This window comes from Schistocerca americana, chromosome 7 (genome assembly GCF_021461395.2).
Source record: "Schistocerca americana isolate TAMUIC-IGC-003095 chromosome 7, iqSchAmer2.1, whole genome shotgun sequence".
NCBI classification, from domain to species: domain Eukaryota; kingdom Metazoa; phylum Arthropoda; class Insecta; order Orthoptera; family Acrididae; genus Schistocerca; species Schistocerca americana.
Genome location: NC_060125.1, coordinates 403,558,076 through 403,580,040, shown reverse-complemented (window position 1 = coordinate 403,580,040; position 21,965 = coordinate 403,558,076).

Genomic DNA, 21,965 nt, shown 5'->3' with positions numbered 1-21,965 from the left:
TATGTTGTAAATAGTCTTCACGGGTTTACCACCGGATCACGTTGTGGAAATTCCACAATATTTCCTAGGAGCAATTGTCCGACATCCTCATGTTGTTCAACCTTGCTTGCGACTAGGTACCACGGGGCGTCGAGGTGCGGATACCGTCAGTCGTACCTAGCCACCAGCGAGTTTCAACTACACGAAGATGACGGACATGTTGTGGAATTTGCACAACGTAATCCGGCGGCAAACCCTTGAAGGCTATTTACAACCTCGCAAGTGTTGCCTTTGAAATATTAAACTCTTTTTTGACCTTTTTCCAACCCATCTCCTTTTTGTGAATTCCGTCAGTGGCTCCGTCTTCTTTAACCAAACTTTCCAGTTATTTTCTTGGAATCTGTAGGAGCGTTCGAGGAAAATGAGTGTCTGCTACTGCAGGCAGACTAATCATGAAGCAATGAAGGGCGTCCAGTGTATGTGACTGTATCCTACATTTTCTTAACCCAATAAATCTTTAACCAAGTTTCTAAAATGAGACCGTTTAATCTCGGACAATAACCTTGAACCCTACTATTTATGAGCACATGCTGATTGAAAAGCTTACCTGACAATATCTAGGAGAAATAACACAAAAATTCAGTCCACTGTTAAGACATACACTGACGAGCTGATAACTAACGAGTTAAGCGGGCAACTCGTGCACTCTACTACAGATTGGTGGAAACCTAAAATACCATTTACACTTTCTTCCACCAGAGTGCAGTGTACAGCCAAAAGACCAGTTGTCTGCTTTCGGTGAAGGTGAGTCTAGTTTGGACACTTCCCTCTAGCATTTGTAGACTAAGAAAAATCTTTGGACAATGTTGACCGGATTACACTCTTTGAAATTCTGAACCTCAGAGGCTTAAGATACAGGGATAGAAAGGTTATCTACAACTTATACTGAAACCAGATTGCAGTTACAAGAGCAAAAGGACATGAAAGCGATGCAATAATTCAGACGGTAGCAAGACAGGATTATAGCAAATTGCAGAAGAACGACAGAATGCAAAAGTTAAATCTAATAGATCAGCGACGTTCGAATTAAATGTAGAGTGTAGGAAATCAACTAGAAGAGACAAGGATATCTTCTTAAATCAACAATGAAAAAACAGAATAGGGAATGGGGAAGACAAGGGATCTTTACATGAAAATTTAGGCACACCAAAGAGAAGTTCCAAGTGAAGATCTGAAGGGTGAAAAATAAAAATGTTAAAGATCTAACAGAAGCAGAGGATATTAAGGGAAGATGTGTAATATGAAGAAGATCCATGTAAGGAAGTATTGCGTACTGGCGATGATGCAGCTGGTGTGATCTTAGAATAAGAACCAGATTTATAGTAAGTGAAGTCAAATGGACCAAAGAAAATATGGCTGAAAACAGGGCTGGTGGACATGACGGAATACCTGCAGAAGTATTGGAAGTTGTTGGAAGCAATGCAGTGAATGTGTTGAATTCGAAATTTCAGTGAATATGGAGAAACTAACAGTGGTCAAAAGATTACAAAAGTTCAAAATTTATCCAGATTCCAAAGAGAGGAATTTATAAACAGCATTCAAATCATCGAACAATCGTTGTTGTCTCGCATGCTAGTAAAGTTATGATTAAAATCTTACAAAATGAATTTCGGTAGGATATACACCAAGAGCTGCCAGAATAAGAAGCTGGATTTGTAAAGGAAGAGGGATCAGAGATCAAACTGCCATCATTCCAGGCATTATGCAATAGGCAAGAGAATTCCAGAGAGACATGTGTCTCTGCCTATGCTTAAAATTATACGAAGTACTCAGAAATAAAGGAGCATGGGGTCATCTCAAATACCACATACGTCATTTCTACGTTGACCAAGAGGACACTGAGAACATTATAATTAGCAATAAAATGGATCAAGATTAAAAAAAGAAAAGTCTTCTTTATTCATTCTGTAGGCAGATTCCAGTTACATTACATCATGGTCAGGCGGAGATTCCTAAACCAGGTATTGGATTGTAGCCGTACACAGGTACACATATAGACTCTGAAGACAATTTACTAATGATGAAGAGGAAGGCTGTGGTTTAATGGGCGAATTAGAAAGAAATAATCGACAAAGAAGTGAGATACGGTATTATTAAGGAGTGAAAAGATACGCTTGAAGTTATCTGATGCTATTGATAATGCGATAATGAATAGCTCAGTAGGCAATTTAGTTGAAGAGGAATGGACATTTCTACAAAGGGCAATCATAGGAAACTGAAAGAAAAATGTAGGTGCCAGGAAGGTAACTGAGAAGAAACGATGGATAACGGAAGAAATAATTCAGCTGATCGACAAAAGAAGGAAGTAAAAAAGGTACGTGAAATTCAGGACAGAAATACAAAGTCACTTAGGCATGAAATAAATACGATATGCAGGGAATCTAAGGTAAAATGGCTGCAGAAAAGGTGTGAAGAAATCGAAAAAGAAATGATTGTCGGAGGGAGTGACTAAGACTATAAGGAAGCCAAAACAATCTGCAGTGATGTTAAAAGAAAAGACTGTCACATTAAGAGAGATATGGGAATTCCACTGCTAAAAGAAGAGAAGAGGACGAATGGATAGATAAAGTACATTGAAGGCTTTTGAGAGGGCAAACGCTTGTCTGACGACGTGATAGATGAAGAAACAGGGGTCAGTAGAAAAGAGATCCAGAATGAGAATCAAAATTTAAGAGATTATGAAGATTTAAGAACAAATTAGGCACAGGGGGTAGAGGACACTCTATCGGAATTTTTAAAATCATTTGGGGATGTGGGAATAAAACGACTGTTCACGTATGAGACTGACGATATATCATCATAATTTCGGAAAAGTATAATCTGCAGAATTACTCAGACAGCAAGAGCCAACAAATGCAAGAATTTTCGCACAATCAGCTTAATAGCTCATGCATCCAAGTTGCTGGCATGAATAATATAAAGAAGAATGGAAAAGAAAACTGAGGATGTGTTAGATGGCGAACAGTTTGGCATTAGTAAAGGTAAATACACCAGAGAGGCAGAAAATGGAACAAAATTAAGGCACGTTGATTTGAATGACCGATCTTCGAAAAGCATTTGACAGTGTGAAATAGTGCAACATGCACGAAATTCTGAGTAAAATAGGAGTAAGCTATAGGGGAAGGCTTGTGGTACGCAGCATGTACAAGTACCAAGACGGAACAATAATCCAGGAACAGGAAGAACGAAGACAGGGATTTAGACTTTCGTCCCTACTGTTCAATCTGTACATCGAAGAAATATTGACGGAAGTAAAAGAAGGATTCAAGAGTTGGATTAAAATTCAGGTTGAAATGATATCGATAAGATTAGCTGCTGACATTGCTGTCCGGAACTAAAATGAAGAAGAATTAAAGGAGCTGTTGAATGGAATGGAAGGTATAATGAATGAAGAATAAAGTTTGAGAGTAAATCGAAGGAAAACGAAAGTAAGGAGAAGTAGCTGAAATGAGAACAGCAGCTAACTTAACATCAGAACTGGAGATCGCGAAGTAGGTGAAGTCAAGGGACTCTGCTAGCTGGACAGCAAAACGACTCATCATGGATGGAGCAAGGAGGACATAAAAAGCAGATTTAGCTTTAGCAGAAAGGGCGTTCCCGGCCAAGAGAAGTCTACTAGTATCAGACATGACCTTAACTAGAGGAAGAAATTTCTGTGAATAAACGTTTGGGTTCAAATGCTTCAAATGGCTCTAAGCACTATGGGACTTAACATCTGAGGTCATCAGTCCCCTAGACTTAGAAACTTCTTAAACCTAGCTAACCTAAGCACATCACACACGTCCATGCCCGAGGCAGGATTGAAACATGCGACCGTAGCAGGTGCACGGTTAAGGACTGAAGCGCCTAGACTCGCTCGGCCACCGTGGACGGCTGGGAGGAAGTAATATGTAGTCTGACTCCTCCCGGAAAGCGGTCACTCGAAATTTCAATAGTAAACCACCTCGTGATGCACACGCCTCCCTTGTAGCGTCTGCTACTGTAGTGTGTTGAGCATCTCTGTGGTAACGCTCTTGCGCGGATTAAACTATCTTGTGACGATCTTGTGAATGCTCTTCGTTGGATTTTCTCTCTCTTTCTATCAGTCCTGCACAGTAACTTTCCCAAATTGATGAATAATACTCAGGAATCTGTCGAACAAGCGCCTGATAAGCCACTTTTTTCGAGGATGAGTTACATGTTCTTAAGCTTGTTCCTATGAATGTGTCTAACACCTGCATTTCATACTATTTATATTACATAGTTTTTTCACATTAGGTCGCTCTAGATAGTTGCTCCTAGATATACTGTTCTAGCAATGTGTGATCGGTAGTGTAGCTGTATGGTAATGGATTTCCTTTCCTAGTATACGCACACTATTACATATATCGGATCAGTTTCCAGAGCCTGCACCATTTGTCAATCCTCTGCAGCTCATTCTGCAATTTGATACGGCCTCTGTTCTTGCTACTTTCTTACAGACAACAGTATCAACTGCGCACAGCCATATAGACCTTCCGGTGTTCTCTACTAGATCTTTTATATACAGTGTAAACAGTCAACACTCACTTAGGGTACTCCGGAAATTACGTTTACATCTGTTGACTGTATGCCTTTAAGAGCGACGTGTGGAGTTCTATCTGTAAGAAAGTCTCGTATCCAGTCGCAAATCTGGTGCGATACTCGATAAACTCGTATATTTTTTCTCATTAAACGGCACTGCTGGATGGTGTCAAATGTCTCCCTGAAGTCAAGAAACACGGCATCAACATGTGCCTCGTTGTCTACAGTCTCAGACAAACACACAATAGGGCCAGATTTAGGAAGAATTCAGCCAGATATCGGTATATTTTGAAGAGTGCGAATGCACACTCAATCATATTCTGAACCCAAGGAAAGGAAAGCTGCTGGTGTACTAGCGATAGCAACTTCAAAATATTGTCAAGATGGTAGAATGACAACCCGGTCAGGCTGAACGCCTTAGACACACTGTCCAGCGAGTGTAGCAAGGTAGAGGTTCCCTGCTGTTTCGGGGTAGCATTGTGTGGGGCCGACGTACGCCGCTGATGGCCATGAAAGGCGCCGTAACGGCTGTACGATACGTGAATGCCATCCTCCGACCGATAGTAAAAACATATCGGCAGCATATTGGCGAGGCATTCATCTGCATGGACGACAATGCGCGTCCCCATCGCGCACATCTTGTGAATGACGTCCTTCAGGAAAACGACAACTCTCGGCTAGAGTAGACAGCATGTTCTCCAGATAAGAACCGTATCGAACGTGCCTGGGATGGACTGACAAGGGCAGTTTATGGACGACATGACCTACCAACCACTCTGAGGGATCTACGCCGAATTGCTGTTGAGGAGTGAGACAAACTGGAGCAACAGTGCCTTGATGAACTTGGGTATAGTATGCCATGACGAATACAGGCATGCATCAATGCAAGATGACGTGCTACTGGATATTAGAGGTACCGCGGTGTATAGCAATCTGGAGCACCACCTCTGAAGGTCTCGCTGTACTTTGGTTCCATATGGAATGTGTTGTTTTCATGAGCAATGAAAAGGACGGAAATGTTTATGTTGATCTCTGTTCCAATTTTCTGTACAGGTCCCGTGACTCTAGGAACGGAGGTGATGCAAAACTTTTTTGATGTCTGTATTTTCATGCGACTAACTCAACAATGACGTGATGTAAAACCTATTGCTCCTATATAGGCAGAAATATCTAAAGCTGAGTCGTACAAGATTGTATTGCTGACACTAATTGTTTGCATCGGTTCAGGAAAAAAAAATGAAAAACCAAACTGACGACATCGCTGCTATACCCGGTCGACTGTTACGTCGTTTTGAAACTTAGTTTTTCCACTTAGGCAATTCACGTTCAGAACAGTCAAGGCAAATTTTTTTTGGAAGATCACTTAAACTTAGGGTTTCTTTCGGCTTTCGTTCGTCCATCTCACCACTGCATTTTCTCTGTCTACGTCGTATCATTTTCACGCGTGTTTTCTATTGATGGCTTCAGTTGGCAAACATTCGCAGGGTTCCGATCGGCTGCGACGCTAGACTGAATGTGATGAATACTTTTTAAAGAACTCTAGATTCAGAAAAATGTATTTCTACCTAATGGAAATTAAAGTAAAGAGCCCCCAAGAAAAGTATATTAGGTTCCAGTTTTAACTAAATCTTGAAGAAATTTTCGTCTTCAATGAACGCTGCGACTGCAACTAGACGTCCACACTCCCTCGATCATGTGCACAACGCTCTCCACAGCAATGCTATACTAACATCCAGGCGTTTTCGTGATGTTGTTTAGGTAACTGCCAATTCACTTCGGCACCTGAAATTTAGAATGTTTGTTTTAACCGCGATTAACTATTTCTGGAAAGAAATCAAGACGGGTTTCGACGTAACAAGTCTGAATATTCTTTGGAAGTATGTCTTTCAGTCAGTACATATTGCAGCTGATACGATTTTTTGAAAAGTTAAGGGCCTTAGCAGAAGTATTACGTGTTGATTATCTTTCAGCTGCAACTTATTAGAAATAAGCATTTCTTCTGTTCGGACATCAGCAGATGCACTAAGATGTTTGGAAAACGCCAACGGTTATCGGATTCGGCCCCAGGCACGTGACGCCCACAGTTTCGTTACAGTTTTGGATTTCATTACTTCGGATAAAGCCGCGTTATGTCCGCGATGAAGCGCAACCGTTTTCATGCGCTATGATCAACTATTCCGTGTAGGAGCATTGCAACAGCCTTTTGGAAGCCGCTTTCTACAACATCGTTTGGTAAAGAGGCATCGCGACAATTCCCCTTGTAGCTTCGTCCTGAATCCTATGAGTGCTATGACTCTCCGAACCGTGATATATGTGACTTTTATAGTGCCATTTCCAGTGTAGAGGTTTAGCTTCTAGAGTACGCGTGAACAACCGGCATTCCGCGGGCCGAATCGAATATCCGCGATTGGTTTACAGCCAGCCCACGAAAGAAATCCTTGGGAGAGAGGGACGAAGAGAGAGAGAGAGAGAGAGAGAGAGAGAGAGAGAGAGAGGTAGAGAGGTCCGTCCTTGACATATTTTCGGATGTTTATTAGTACATTAATAAATAATTATTGTCTATTGTGGACTTATTAGAACATTACAAATGTTGAAATGGAAGGTAATTTATAATGAACTAGCTGTTACCTGCTGCTGCACTCTCGTATCTGTAGCTGTAGCTCTGTTGTACCCTCGCGCGTCTGTCTGTCCGGGTAAACACAGCTCGTGGTGCGCTGCCCTTTCCCCCTCCCCCCCTTCAAACCCCTACCAACCACATCCAACTGCCGCAAAGCGTGAGGTGGCGGCAAGACCATAGCAGCCTTCTTAGGGGACGAATTTTTAGTATCTTTAGTAGCTTATGTTCTTCTTCTAGGTTCATAATCTCTCCATACCAAATTTCGTAGTAATCGGTTCAGCAGTTTAGTTGTCAAAACTTAATCGACAGAGATACTTTGGCATTTAATGTTATCGGTACAAAATTATGGATGAAACACTTTGAGAATCGTATGACCATGTGTCCTTGCTGTTACACGCGGCTGCAGTTGCCTGCCCATAAAACGAAATGTGCGTATGGCTTTGGGAAACCCTACTTGGCATGTTTGGACATTTGCTGTAAGTCATTTTATTTGACACCAGAGGAATCGAACCCGGGACTCGTGTTGAGGATCAGCAAACCTAACCACAAGCCGCTGACGCATAGAAGCATCTTTGTGATGATGAGTGACGGTGACCTTACAAAAATAAAATGTATTCTCTCTAAAATAATTAAATTGCGTTAAACAAAAAAATTTTTCGTAATTCGGAGCAGTGCCAATTTTATAATATCCATACGTGCAATGATATCAGCTGCCCTCTAGTGCCTGTCCGCTACCCGCGGCTGTTCTCGCATATCATAATCAAATACAGGTGCACGTAAAGCCTCCCAAGTTCTACATGTAACGGCACAATGTCTGTCTATAGGTCGTACAACATTTCAATGACGCCGTTGTTGTGAAGGTTCAAGCGTCTCAGAATATGTATGAGACACTTGGCATTCAGTGGCTAAAGTACGAATTGCTTGTGATTGATGGAAGTATGGAGGTATGGATTAAACACGTTTAGGATTATATAAGCATTGTATTCATTACGTTGACTCGTATTACGTAGAACATAACAAACAATAAAAGTATTTTCACAAGTATGAAAACGTTCAAGAGTCAAAGAGTAAAGAGCTTTCCCAAAGAGTAGTTATTGGTCCATATTTCGCGTTATAAGCTTAGTATCAACAAATATCTCGTACTACACACTTTCTAAAGTAGCGTGTTCTTCCTTAGCGTTTAAGCTGTCGCAATATACTAAATTAAAATTAAAAGCGGTTCAGCGATTTAGTCGTGAAAGCTTTGACAGAGATAATTTCGCATTTATGATACTAGTATGAATTAGCTGCAACCAGTTGCTTTTATAGGTGTTTATTTTTCTGTGATGACATTTCAAGATGCCTCCTGGTATCCTGTCTTCGTATGTTTGTATTTATTTACGCGTCGTGAACATTGATTCTTTACTAACGGCGTTGCAGAATTTTGCAGTGGAAGTTTTTGTTACAGCTACTACGTAACGCAATACGTAAAGAAACAGCGTTCACAACGCATAAGTAAACGTAAATGTCTGGAGATGGGATGCAAATAAAATAAATGTACCCTCAAAAACTCGTGTTTTGAGGCACAATTTGCTAGCATGGTGTGTTTGCGAAAGGGGGGCCATTCATCTCGGAGCTTAACCTGGTAAATATTAACATCACAGACGCTATAGTTTTGACTTTATGCACTAGGAGCACTGCTGTCGCGTCACTTGACGACGCGGCCAGCGAGCTTAAAGAAGTACGTGAACCAGGCCCACGGGAAACCAAATATTGATCGTGGTTGTAGTAGAGCAGCAGCACGTTTTCCACCACTACTTCTTCAGTGATTCATTAACAATGCTTGTACCCTATTAAATGTTAGTGCATCCGTTCTTCCTTGAAGGCTATTCTCAGAACTTTGAAAGTACTTTGTTTTTAATAAATGAATATTTTAGTTACAGTCTCTTTTAATGTGGGTTTTAACCCCTGTCGACCTTCAGTTCCTTAATCAATTTAGAACCCCAGCAAATAGGAACGAGTGCCGGCCGTTGTGGCCGAGCGGTTCTAGGCGCTACAATCTGGAACCGCGCGACCGCTACGGTCGCAGGTTTGAATCCTGCCTCGGGCATGGATGTGTGTGATGTCCTTAGGTTAGTTAGGTTTAAGTAGTTCTAAGTTCTAAGGGACTGATGACCTCAGATGTTAAGTCCCATAGTTCTCAGAGCCATTTGAACCATTTGAATAGAAACGAGTTCGATTGCCTAATGCGGTGAGGACTCAGATTAATTTTCCCACGGAAAGGTCACGAAGCGAAGATATCCCTTGCCCATCTTTCAAACGCAGTGACCCTGTCAAGAAGATTTTTAATTACTGTACTTGTTTGTTAACTGAAACTGTTAAAACACATCGGGTTACGGCCGCTCCCAAGAAAGCCACATGCCGCGAAGAGCGCATGGGCGGCCGCGCAGGGCCGCAAACAAAAGGAGCACTCTACAGCATTTTCTTGTAAGGACCACCAGACGCGTTCTCTCCCGTCACCTCGTCTTGTCTGTAAGTACACTCCGCCGTGCTGCGGTACAGTTCGGGTACACTTCAGTAAATACGCTTTAATTCAAGAGCCATTTTGATCGTTTGCCGATCGTGATTGTTTCGCGATGCTAAGGGAGAGCATTAGCGCCACCCTCCTTTTTGTTGCCGAAACCTACTTTCCGTAGTTCAGTATTCTCTCTCCGAACTGTTCTCGAGTTAAAATTGTGCAGTTATAAGTCAGTGCTCTTTCTATACGTCGTTCTGTGAACGTTCTAAGGTCATTGGAGGCTGCAGTCTGTTAAGAGTTCCTTGTTCCGTACTGATTTCAGAATACATCCCTTTGTTGGATTAACATTAATACGACATCCCGACGGCCTATCAATATTTATCTCGCCCGCTAGCTGGGGAAAGCTCAAAAAGAAAAAAAAAAGGTTCAAATGGCTCTGAGCAGTGTGGGACTTAAAATCTCAGGTCATCAGTCCCCTAGAACTTAGAACTACTTAAACCTAACTAACCTAAGGACATCACACCCACCATGTCCGAGGCAGGATTCGAACCTGCGACCGTAACCGTCTCGCGGTTCCAGACTGATGCGCCTAGAACCGCTCGGCCACATCGGTGGGGCAAGCTCTTCTTGCTTATCAAATAAAGCTTTATGGTTACAAAAACCTTTTCAACTATCTAAATGTATATATGCAGACTGAAGCGACTAATAAAAATTTGCATCAAGGTTAGGATTCGATCACAGGGCTCCTGATCACTGTACAGATGCGCTAACCACTACGCCACGCTTGCACAGTGGCTTTTCACAAGTTCACGGACTATCCTAGTTTGCCTCCTTCCTCAGTCCAAATTCCTATTCACGCTTCAGCCCACTTGGCATTCCCCCTAACCTCGAACAAAATTGCAGAGGCTCTCCGACTGTACTGTAATGGAATGGAACCTCAGCATCTAGCGAAACGGGAGCTACCGCCTGAAACAAAGGTACAGGTACTTCAGTCATATGAAACTATATGGTTCCATAGACCTTTTCAAGTTCAAACATATATGACGTATAAATGCAGAGTGAAGCGATGAATGAAAATTTGTATGAATTCTAGGATTTGAGTTTGGGTCTTCTGCTCGCCAGGCAGATTCTCTGACCAGTGCGCCGCCCTAGCAAAACCATTGTTGAAAGGAGTCTACTGGGGTACACGTACACGTGGCGCCCGAATATTGTAATGATACTGATGTAAACTAAAATGAAACTATTATGTTTTAAACGGTGTTTGTCTCTGATGAGCCCCTTAAAGCTTATTGCCGATTGCGCTCGACCGCAGATACTGCTCCTGGTCTGAGATTGTGGTGTTGGAGTAAGAGATCCCTTGGCGCACAGCGGTGGGTAGCTGTCCGTGAGCGAAAGAGGATGAAGTAGGCAGTTTTGTGGTGTGCTCTGTGAAGCCACCAAGTGTTAGATTATAATGTAGGAATTTACGAGTACACACATTATTGGAAATATAAATTTGGAAGCAGAAGTCTTCTTGCAAGCAAGGTAAAGATTTTAAGTATTTATAACATTCGTTTTTCCAGCGCATTAGTGTAGATGAGTTTGCTGATAATTGGCAATTGTTGAGTAACCCCAGAATGTACATAAGAAAATTTGTTGTACAGGATGGTTACATATTTTCCTTTTGCGATGTTTCGAAGATTTGCTAACACAAGTATACGTGATTTGGTGATTTGTCTTTATGCTATTTTAGTCAGGTTAGATAATACTTGCTGTATGAATCTCATTGTTTATGACTCAATTAGTAAAAAGGATGTAATTTTTGTGAGTAATGCAATTTCAATTGTCAGATATTTTGGAAAGCTAAACTTAAGTTCGCATGAATTTCACTGTTGAAAAATTCAGTGTCACTAATTCACCCAAATCACTACCGCCTTATTTTCAGTCCCGCGTCCGGCCGTCCTGATTTAGATTTTCCGTGATTTCCCTAAATCACTCCAGGCAAATGCCGGGATGGTTCCTCTGAAAGGGCACGGCCGACTTCCTTCCCCATCCTTCCCTAATCCGATGAGACCGATGACCACGCTGTCTGGTCTCCTTCCCCAAACCAACCAACCAACCAACCTTATTTTCCAGGTCAAATGTTTTACAAAGGCATTGATTTTTTTCTTAAATGTTTTCATTTATCAGCAAAATAATTTCATGTATACTTCAAAGTATTGCGGCCAGGACTGCACATCGCTGGCCTGAAGCTAGAATACTTTATTCTTGTTCATGAGGGGCCAGAATATACTGCGATCCACCGTTGCTGCTTTAGTGGTAAGACAAATTTATTTATTTGTTATGTGAACAGGGCCAGAGGGGCTGAATGTACACTCCTGGAAATTGAAATAAGAACACCGTGAATTCATTGTCCCAGGAAGGGGAAACTTTATTGACACATTCCTGGGGTCAGATACATCACATGATCACACTGACAGAACCACAGGCACATAGACACAGGCAACAGAGCATGCACAATGTCGGCACTAGTACAGTGTATATCCACCTTTCGCAGCAATGCAGGCTGCTATTCTCCCATGGAGACGATCGTAGAGCTGCTGGATGTAGTCCTGTGGAACGGCTTGCCATGCCATTTCCACCTGGCGCCTCAGTTGGACCAGCGTTCGTGCTGGACGTGCAGACCGCGTGAGACGACGCTTCATCCAGTCCCAAACATGCTCAATGGGGGACAGATCCGGAGATCTTGCTGGCCAGGGAAGTTGACTTACACCTTCTAGAGCACGTTGGGTGGCACGGGATACATGCGGACGTGCATTGTCCTGTTGGAACAGCAAGTTCCCTTGCCGGTCTAGGAATGGTAGAACGATGGGTTCGATGACGGTACCGTGCACTATTCAGTGTCCCCTCGACGATCACCAGTGGTGTACGGCCAGTGTAGGAGATCGCTCCCCACACCATGATGTCGGGTGTTGGCCCTGTGTGCCTCGGTCGTATGCAGTCCTGATTGTGGCGCTCACCTGCACGGCGCCAAACACGCATACGACCATCATTGGCACCAAGGCAGAAGCGACTCTCATCGCAGAAGACGACACGTCTCCATTCGTCCCTCCATTCACGCCTGTCGCGACACCACTGGAGGCGGGCTGCACGATGTTGGGGCGTGAGCGGAAGACGGCCCAACGGTGTGCGGGACCGTAGCCCAGCTTCATGGAGACGGTTGCGAATGGTCCTCGCCGATACCCCAGGAGCAACAGTGTCCCTAATTTGCTGGGAAGTGGCGGTGCGGTCCCCTACGGCACTGCGTAGGATCCTACGGTCTTGGCGTGCATCCGTGCGTCGCTGCGGTCTGGTCCCAGGTCGACGGGCACGTGCACCTTCCGCCGACCACTGGCGACAACATCGATGTACTGTGGAGACCTCACGCCCCACGTGTTGAGCAATTCGGCGGTACGTCCACCCGGCCTCCCGCATGCCCACTATACGCCCTCGCTCAAAGTCCGTCAACTGCACATACGGTTCACGTCCACGCTGTCGCGGCAACCTACCAGTGTTAAAGACTGCGATGGAGCTCCGTATGCCACGGCAAACTGGCTGACACTGACGGCGGCGGTGCACAAATGCTGCGCAGCTAGCGCCATTCGACTGTCAACACCGCGGTTCCTGGTGTGTCCGCTGTGCCGTGCGTGTGATCATTGCTTGTAGAGCCCTCTCGCAGTGTCCGGAGCAAGTATGGTGGGTCTGACACACCGGTGTCAATGTGTTCTTTTTTCCATTTCCAGGAGTGTATTTTGCAGTGACTGTATTTATTTATTGGTATTGGGAGTTGCATTCTCCAATAAGTTCGTACAAACTTTTTTGCTAACATAGCACAGCGTAAGAACACCACATACAACACGCTACATGATAACTCCAGCTTTGAATGCATTTTTAGTTCAGGCATTTATTCAATGGATTACATTATAAAGAAGATGTTTTAAAGAACGTTAGACTGTGACAAGTTGGCGTAGGTCGTTAGAGCATCTGCCAAGTGATCAGGAGACCCAGGTATGATATCCCGCCCTTGGTACAAACTTTGATTCATCGCTTCAGTCCTCACGTATTCCCATATGCGATACGAACACTGTGGCAGTCAATTTACTACCTGTAATATCTCTTTATATTCTACTAATTATCCCTTCACAATTCTATGAGTGAATTACGTTTCCTGCTTGATCATGTATATGCTCGCAGAATCGATGCGCAAAGTAGTACAGTACTGTTACTATTCCATGAGCGCATAATTGCTCTTTGTAATATTCTCTCTGGTGTGTTGAGGGGACTTCTAGGATCTTCTCCGTGCCGAATAGTCGCATTGAATAATTGTAATTTTGCTATCGAGATTATTATATTGTATGCTACTCAAGAAAATATATACTGAGCATTTACATCAAAGGTGTGTAAGGAATTTAATTATATATGTATCCTCTAATTGGAAATTTGCACGGAGGTGTCGTTTCGTTGGGAATCCGAAGGGAACTTGCGATGAATTGGAAACGAACCTGCAATTATTAGATCAAAGAGCTCCATTATTTCATCGGATAATTAAACTCTATCAAAGCAAACATTCCGCTTGATCTGAGGTTACCCGACTGACTATGCAACGCAAGAAAGCCAAGACATTTTATTTACACAGGATTGCAGGTCGCTTCGAATCATCGAGACTGCGGACAAGGAGAGTCATCGACCGATTCTGATTAAACAAGTAAAGCTTAATTATAACTTTCTCTGAGCGACTGTGATGACTGTGATATGGCTGCTTATGAATGAGATCATTAATAAAATACTAATAACTAACATTCCTCCTCACCAGCAACCAGTATAAACACAGTATTTATTAAAATTATACACCCATTCTTAATTTTTAATTTTTTTCGGGTAGGTTGATAACGGATTTGTTGAGAAATATACCCAGAGTACGAACTATAAAGCACAAGTTGCGAATAGTAATGAGACATCGTCTTTTTTTTCTTTAAAAAAATAGGATATTGGGACAGGGGTGGGCCATACAGATTAGATATCGCAGACACTTCGACAAAGAGGTGACAGGGTAATTGCTGCCACTGGATCAGGAACTGCTGAGCGGCATTGTGTAGGCAGCAGTGGGTGCTTAGTTTGCCGGGTGGGGAAGGGCGGATGCGGGAGCAGCGCCGACCGCTGAGGGCCTCTCGTAAGCCGCAGGCTCAGCAGCGGCCGCTGTCGGCACTCAGCACGTCAGGGCGTGGCATGGCGTGGCGTGGCGCGGCGCGGCACGTCGCGCCCTTCCAGGGAAGCTCTCAGCCGCGGCACGGGCTGCCGTCACCACAGCGGGCTCTGTACAACCTATGTCTAGCCACTATTGTCTTTTGCTGCTTATCATTACTTTCGTCTTTCTTTCGTTGATTCTAAATACGCTGACAAGCCAAAACACTATGACCACTGCCCACCGCGACGCTGGATGCCGTCTCGTGGCGATACGGGCACACGAAGCAATAACAAAAGCATGTAAACGGAGAAGACTCGGATGGGGCATCACCCTAGTGGAAATATGGGCTGCAGATGGGGAAAGCCATTGAGATCAACAAAGGATAGGTTGTGAATCTAGAAGTGCGGCGTACTGAACGTTCGATGAGGTTTCGTGATTGCAGCCGGATCGTGTTGACTTCTTGGCACAATATTTCGGCTGGCAATCGTTCAGTCAACTTCAGGTGAGTGTCTGAAAGTGGCTGGACGCTTTCCAGCCGAAATATTGTAGCAAGAAGTCAACATGATCCGGCTTCAATTCCGAAACCTCATCGAACAAAACATAGTTTATTATTGTGAACAGCCCGTGAACGAGTAAATCGAAAACGAAGAAGCTGGTCGAATGTTCACCTGCTTCTGTTGTGAGCATTTACAGATAGGGGTAGCAGGACAGTGAAGCTACCACTAGGTGATAAATAGTTGGAGGCCCACGAGTCTTCACAGAACTTGGGGTCCGAAGGCTTCTCTGCACTATAAAATAGGGTAGATGGTGGCGTCATCTCTGCCGAAGGAGCACAATGCTGGTGCACGCACAACTGTTTCGGAGCACACTGTTCATCGTACATTGCTGGACATGGAGCTCCGCAGCAGACCACCCCCACGTATTCATGTGTTGACTGAACGACATCGTCAATTACGATTGCAGTACCATAGGTCGCTGTTCGTCTACACAAACGCAGTCATCGAGGTGAACGGTCGGTCGGAAAGGTTGCAGGCTGGTGGGAGCAGTATTACGCTATGGGAGACACTCTCCTGCGCTTGCTTCATAACTATGGTAGTAATCGAAGACACGTTAACAGCTGCGAACCACCTGCATTCCTTCACTCTTGACCTTTTCCCTGAAGGTGATGTCATCTTTCAGCAGTTTAATTATCTGTATCTCAGTGCCAGAACCGTGCTACAGTCGCTAGAAGAGCATTATAGTGATCTCACTTTGATGTCTTGTCGAAAAAATTCGTCTGATGTAAATGCTATTGAACCCACCTGGGTCGCTATCGAGCTCCATCGACATGTGCGCAAATCAGCGGCGTGTTATTTATGGGAATTACATGACCCGTGGGTAGACGCATCTAACGCCACATACCTCCAAAAACCTATCAACAAACTGATGGATCCCTGATGTGCAGAATCAGTAAATTGTTACGTTCCCAGCCGGCTGCGGTGGCCGTGCGGTTCTGGGCGCTCCGGAGCCGCGCTGCTGCTGCTGCCGTCGCAGGTTCGAGTCCTGCCTCGGGCATGGGTGTGTGTGATGTCCTTAGGTTGGTTAGGTTTAAGTAGTTCTAAGTTCTAGGGGACTAATGACCACAGCAGTTGAGTCCCATAGTGCTCAGAGCCATTTTGTTACGTTCCCGAGACGGACAAACAGGATATTTAGTAGGTGATCGAAATGTTTTGGCTCATCACTGTACATACTCTTTACTCATTAGACTGTTAATTTAATTAAAGAATTTGGTAATTGAGGCATGTTCGGAAAGAAACGCTCATATGACAAAATGATTATTTGAGATAGGACTGTTCGTAAACCTGATTCACATATACAAGTACATTTCTTAGGATCAAATGATATTTTAACATTCGGATCACATTAAATCGTAACTGTAAAACTGGTGACTGTATTCAAGCATATTGTGTAACCACAAACTGCTTTCATCATCTGTGTACTTAAATAAATTCCTGCCATCATTTCCTTTTCTGGCCACAAGGGACTAAAGGCCCCTGTTGATATCCTTACGTTTTTCAGTGCTCCGTTACTGTATTTCTGTTTCCAAAGTCTGAATGATGTATACGAGCCTTTGTATTTTAGTGTGCCTAGTACTGAACCATCAGCATTGTATTTCAGAACAAAATACTTCTGAACTTTTTAAAAAAATGAGAAGTGTGGCATATACACGCGTCATGAAATCTCTGCCTTGACATCTAGCATTGAGATAACGAAACAAAATCTTGGTAGAGTATTCTATATAGCCCGCTGAGTAATTCTGAACTCTTCCCTGAAAAAGTGGCACATAGACCTATGAACCCTTTTTCCGGAAAATGCCACAAATCTTCCTCAAAGTCTAGCGAAACAACGCACTGTCTCTAGAAAAGTTTCAGAAAAATCATTTATGGCTAGGCCTCTAAAACGAATAGTGAATTTAGGACTGTATTGAAAATCAGCCTCGTTTAAGGGCATCAGAGAAGTAGTTCTCAAGTTGCTACTGATAATGGAATTTTCCCTCATAGCACTGAATTTTCTTTTAATTTCAAGTCAATAAATATTTTTTCTATAGAACTAGACCTCTCGGTGGTCCTTTTGACTATTTCCAACTCTTCATTTGGCTATAATGTGCTACGAAAATTCGTATAAAACCTCTCTGCGCAATTTACAGGCAGTTCTATTTTTATATTTCTTTTTGTTTTTTAGCCAAAAAGGAAAACACAAAGTAATGTACTGCAGTTTCTGTGCCTATACGATGGAATGGGCAATACAGTATTTACATGTAAATTGAAGCTGCAATGGATAAAGGCGGAAATAGATAAATGACGTCGGCTCGATCGGGAAATTACGTGGAATCAGCGGCAACGAGCGAAAATGTGTACCGAACCATACTTGCTCCGGACACTGCGAGAGGGCTGTACAAGCAATGATCACACGCACGGCACAGCGGACACACCAGGAACCGCGGTGTTGGCCGTCGAATGGCGCTAGGTGCGCAGTATTTGTGCACCGCCGCCGTCAGTTTCAGCCAGTTTGCCGTGGCATACGGAGCTCCATCGCAGTCTTTAACAGTGGTAGCATGCCGCGACAGCGTGGACGTGAACCGTATGTGCAGTTGACGGACTTTGAGCGAGGGCGTATAGTGGGCATGCGGGAGGCCGGGTGGACGTACCGCCGAATTGCTCAACACGTGGGGCGTGAGGTCTCCACAGTACATCGATGTTGTCGCCAGTGGTCGGCGGAAGGCGCACGTGCCCGTCGACCTGGGACCGGACCGCAGCGAAGCACGGATGCACGCCAAGACCGTAGGATCCTACGCAGTGCCGTAGGGGACCGCACCGCCACTTCCCAGCAAATTAGGGACACTGTTGCTCCTGGGGTATCGGCGAGGACCATTCGCAACCGTCTCCATGAAGCTGGGCTACGGTCCCGCACACCGTTAGGCCGTCTTCTGCTCACGCCCAAACATCGTGCAGCCCGCCTCCAGTGGTGTCGCGACAGGCGTGAGTGGAGGGACGAATGGAGACGTGTCGTCTTCAGCGATGGGAGTCGCTTCTGCCTTGGTGCCAATGATGGTCGTATGCGTGTTTGGTGCCGTGCAGGTGAGCGCCACAATCAGGACTGCATACGACCGAGGCACACAGGGCCAACACCCGGCATCATGGTGTGGGGAGCGATCTCCTACACTGGCCGTACACCACTGGTGATCGTCGAGGGGACACTGAATAGTGCACGGTACATCCAAACCGTCATCGAACCCATCGTTCTACCATTCCTAGACCGGCAAGGGAACTTGCTGTTCCAACAGGACAATGCACGTCCGCATGTATCCCGTGCCACCCAACGTGCTCTAGAAGGTGTAAGTCAACTACCCTGGCCAGCAAGATCTCCGGATCTGTCCCCCATTGAGCATGTTTGGGACTGGATGAAGCGTCGTCTCACGCGGTCTGCACGTCCAGCACGAACCCTGGTCCAACTGAGGCGCCAGGTGGAAATGGCATGGCAAGCCGTTCCACAGGACTACATCCAGCATCTCTACGATCGTCTCCATGGGAGAATAGCAGCCTGCATTGCTGCGAAAGGTGGATACACACTGTACTAGTGCCGACATTGTGCATGCTCTGTTGCCTGTGTCTATGTGCCTGTGGTTCTGTCAGTGTGATCATGTGATGTATCTGACTCCAGGAATGTGTCAATAAAGTTTCCCCTTCCTGGGACAATGAATTCACGGTGTTCTTATTTCAATTTCCAGGAGTGTAGATGGGTGGGACGCAAAGCGTGAAATCCTGGTTAGAGTCCCTCTGTGGCAAACATTTTTGTTGTCACCAGTAGATTGTGGAGTTGGTGTCTGATCATATTCGCAATTGCGAATACATTTATTGCACTTCTTGTAAACGTAAGAAACGAATTAATCGTTCCGATGATGAATAGAAAACGCCAAGACTACCGCAGGAGAGCTACATGTGGTACTGTAAAGGAATTCGAAAGTACATTGAGGCTGAATGTGTTATTTTGAAAATCGACTTCGACCCCAATCATTTGCCTTTGCCTAACATCTTATGTGAGTTTGTTTGGATTGCATTCCAGAAGCTGAATCTTTGAAACCAATGGAAAGTTGATACATGTGATATGGAACATTTCATTATTTCCCTGCGAATTTCAGTCAATGAAATTCTTCTGGGATTGAGGCCGCATTATCAGTATAAAATTCCGACATTTCGGCGACTGTTCCAAGACGCCGTCCTATGGGTGTACTGGCTGTACACCCTGAAGAAGGCGTCCTGTATACTTGACAATGAGGCCTCAAGCCCAGAAGAATTTTATTGACTGTGACAACGGTCGCGGAAGCCTACGTTTACATCACTGTGAATTTGTCTGCCGGAATAAGTTTTTCTACCAAGGAGCAGGTGACACACAAATAAACGTGGTCGGTGGCCGACGTGTCTGAGGTGATTTCCCGGTCGATCGCGAGCAGTATATGTGTGTGTGTGTGTGTGTGTGTGTGTGTGTGTGTGTGTGTGGTGGGCCAATCAGCGAGCTGTTTGCAGGCGGTCGACCATTGATCACACGGGCGGCGGGCGCCCTCTCGACGCGTCCCACTCGAGGCGATGGACCCCGGTCCTTGCAGGACACAGGATGCGCTCAGCAGCGCCTAATTAAACGGCGCCACAGAGCGCAGACCCGCGCTGCTCTCTGGACAATTTACTGCGGCGCCTAAGAGGCGGCAGCCGATAACGTCAGATGTGACGCGACAACGACAGGCCGAATATCCGTCCCGGGCCTCTTTTCCAGAGCGCACTTCCTGTACCGTCCGGACAGCTCCAATTTGTAACTATGGGCTCCCGCTCGTCCGCTCCCTGTTTCCTTTGCCCGACGTCACAGCAGATTCTAATTAACAGCGCGGAGGACACTTACCCCGTTTCGTTTGCTTCTCTGCTCGACTAAGAGAGCCCGAGATTCTCAGCTAATTTCACCTCTATCCTAAAGGAAGTATTAGCTTAAAGGATTGTAGCGTATCATTTCGTTGCCGCTCCCCTGTTCCCGTCCTCTTCGTTACTGACGACGTGGCCAATTTCCGGTAGCCAGAGGACGGGTCCTTTGCTCAACCTGAGTGTAATGAGCTTGTTTTTCCCTTTTATTATTATTTTTTGTCTCGTCAGTCTTCTGATAGACAGACATATTGCACAGTACGCTATAAACATGCTCATAGTAACAGTAGATACAAATGCCTGCTGGACGCTATGGCACGCAGACACAGCAGACGAATGGAGACAAATAGATGATGGCACACTTCACGAACACAGCCTTTCCATTCTCTCTGTACAAGTAAATTGAACTCACTTCCTCATATCCGTCTGTATATGCAAGCTATTCTCAGAAACTGCTTTAGGAATTTTGATCCTGTTTTGGCTAATAAATACAACGATTCAGAAAGAAGGTTTTTGTATAAAATTTATAAATATTTCGTTCAAACTGGCTGAATAATGATGAATTAAAGTTAAGTTCCGAAAACAATGGCGTTGACTCCTAGCGTACGTAAGTCTCCCTTCGACAGGGCAAAGGGTCGAGCGTTCTGTTTCCGTCCCTGCCGCATTAGCGCGCGCGCGATATTGAGATTCACAGCTGTCTCCTTGCAGATCACTTGCTACGACACACCATAACATATTCGCAAAGGAAGTCTACATTATACGACTGCGTGTGCGCGACCGAAAACATTGGAAATTGAACAGTTTTTACGAGATGTCGTTCACATCGATTATCACAAACTAGTAGGGATTCACCTCTCCATGTTCCTGCGAAAGTAGAACATGTAGATCTATGTCAGAGGAGGGTCCGAGTGTTCGAGTTGCCGTTTGAGGTCCAGCAGAGATAGTAATCACAGCGTTGATACCCTATGGCGCTGTGATAAGCCATACGGCGGAAAAAGGGCCACACTTTACCACGTAACAGTTCCGAATGGTGTGCTCTAGATGAATATAGACCCTACTAAACACGTCCTGCCTTTTTGAACTTTGGCGGATGCTGTGCCATCGTAATTTATGACGTTCAGCCAAAGACCTTTTCAATTTTATCCATATTATGCAGCTTAAAAAGCGAATTTATTCAGTACACAAGAGGTGTGAATTAAGAAACGCCTTCAGTTATAGCTTTTCGTGTTTTATTAAATACATGATGCATGTACAAAAACATCAGTCAAGTGTTTACAAACATGTGTGCTCAAATGTGCCTCTTGAATGAAGTCACATGTACGAAAACAACGAAGAAAAGAAATTTTGCTGGTTCTAAAACGTTAAAAACGTTTTTCTTGGATTATGTGCAATAGGCATTACACCTCATTCAAGAGAAGAAATATAACACGAAAAGTTGTGACTGAAGGCTTTTTTTTATACTTATAGTGTAAAGACCTTTTCGCGACGATCGCAAGACGGACATCTCAAATCAAGCTGAATGCAACGTCAGATCATAGATCTGCCGACAGAGGAGGAGAAGATGTCGCCCAAACTAACGGTGCTCCCGCTGACATACATGGGGGCGCTTCAAACTGTTTCTCC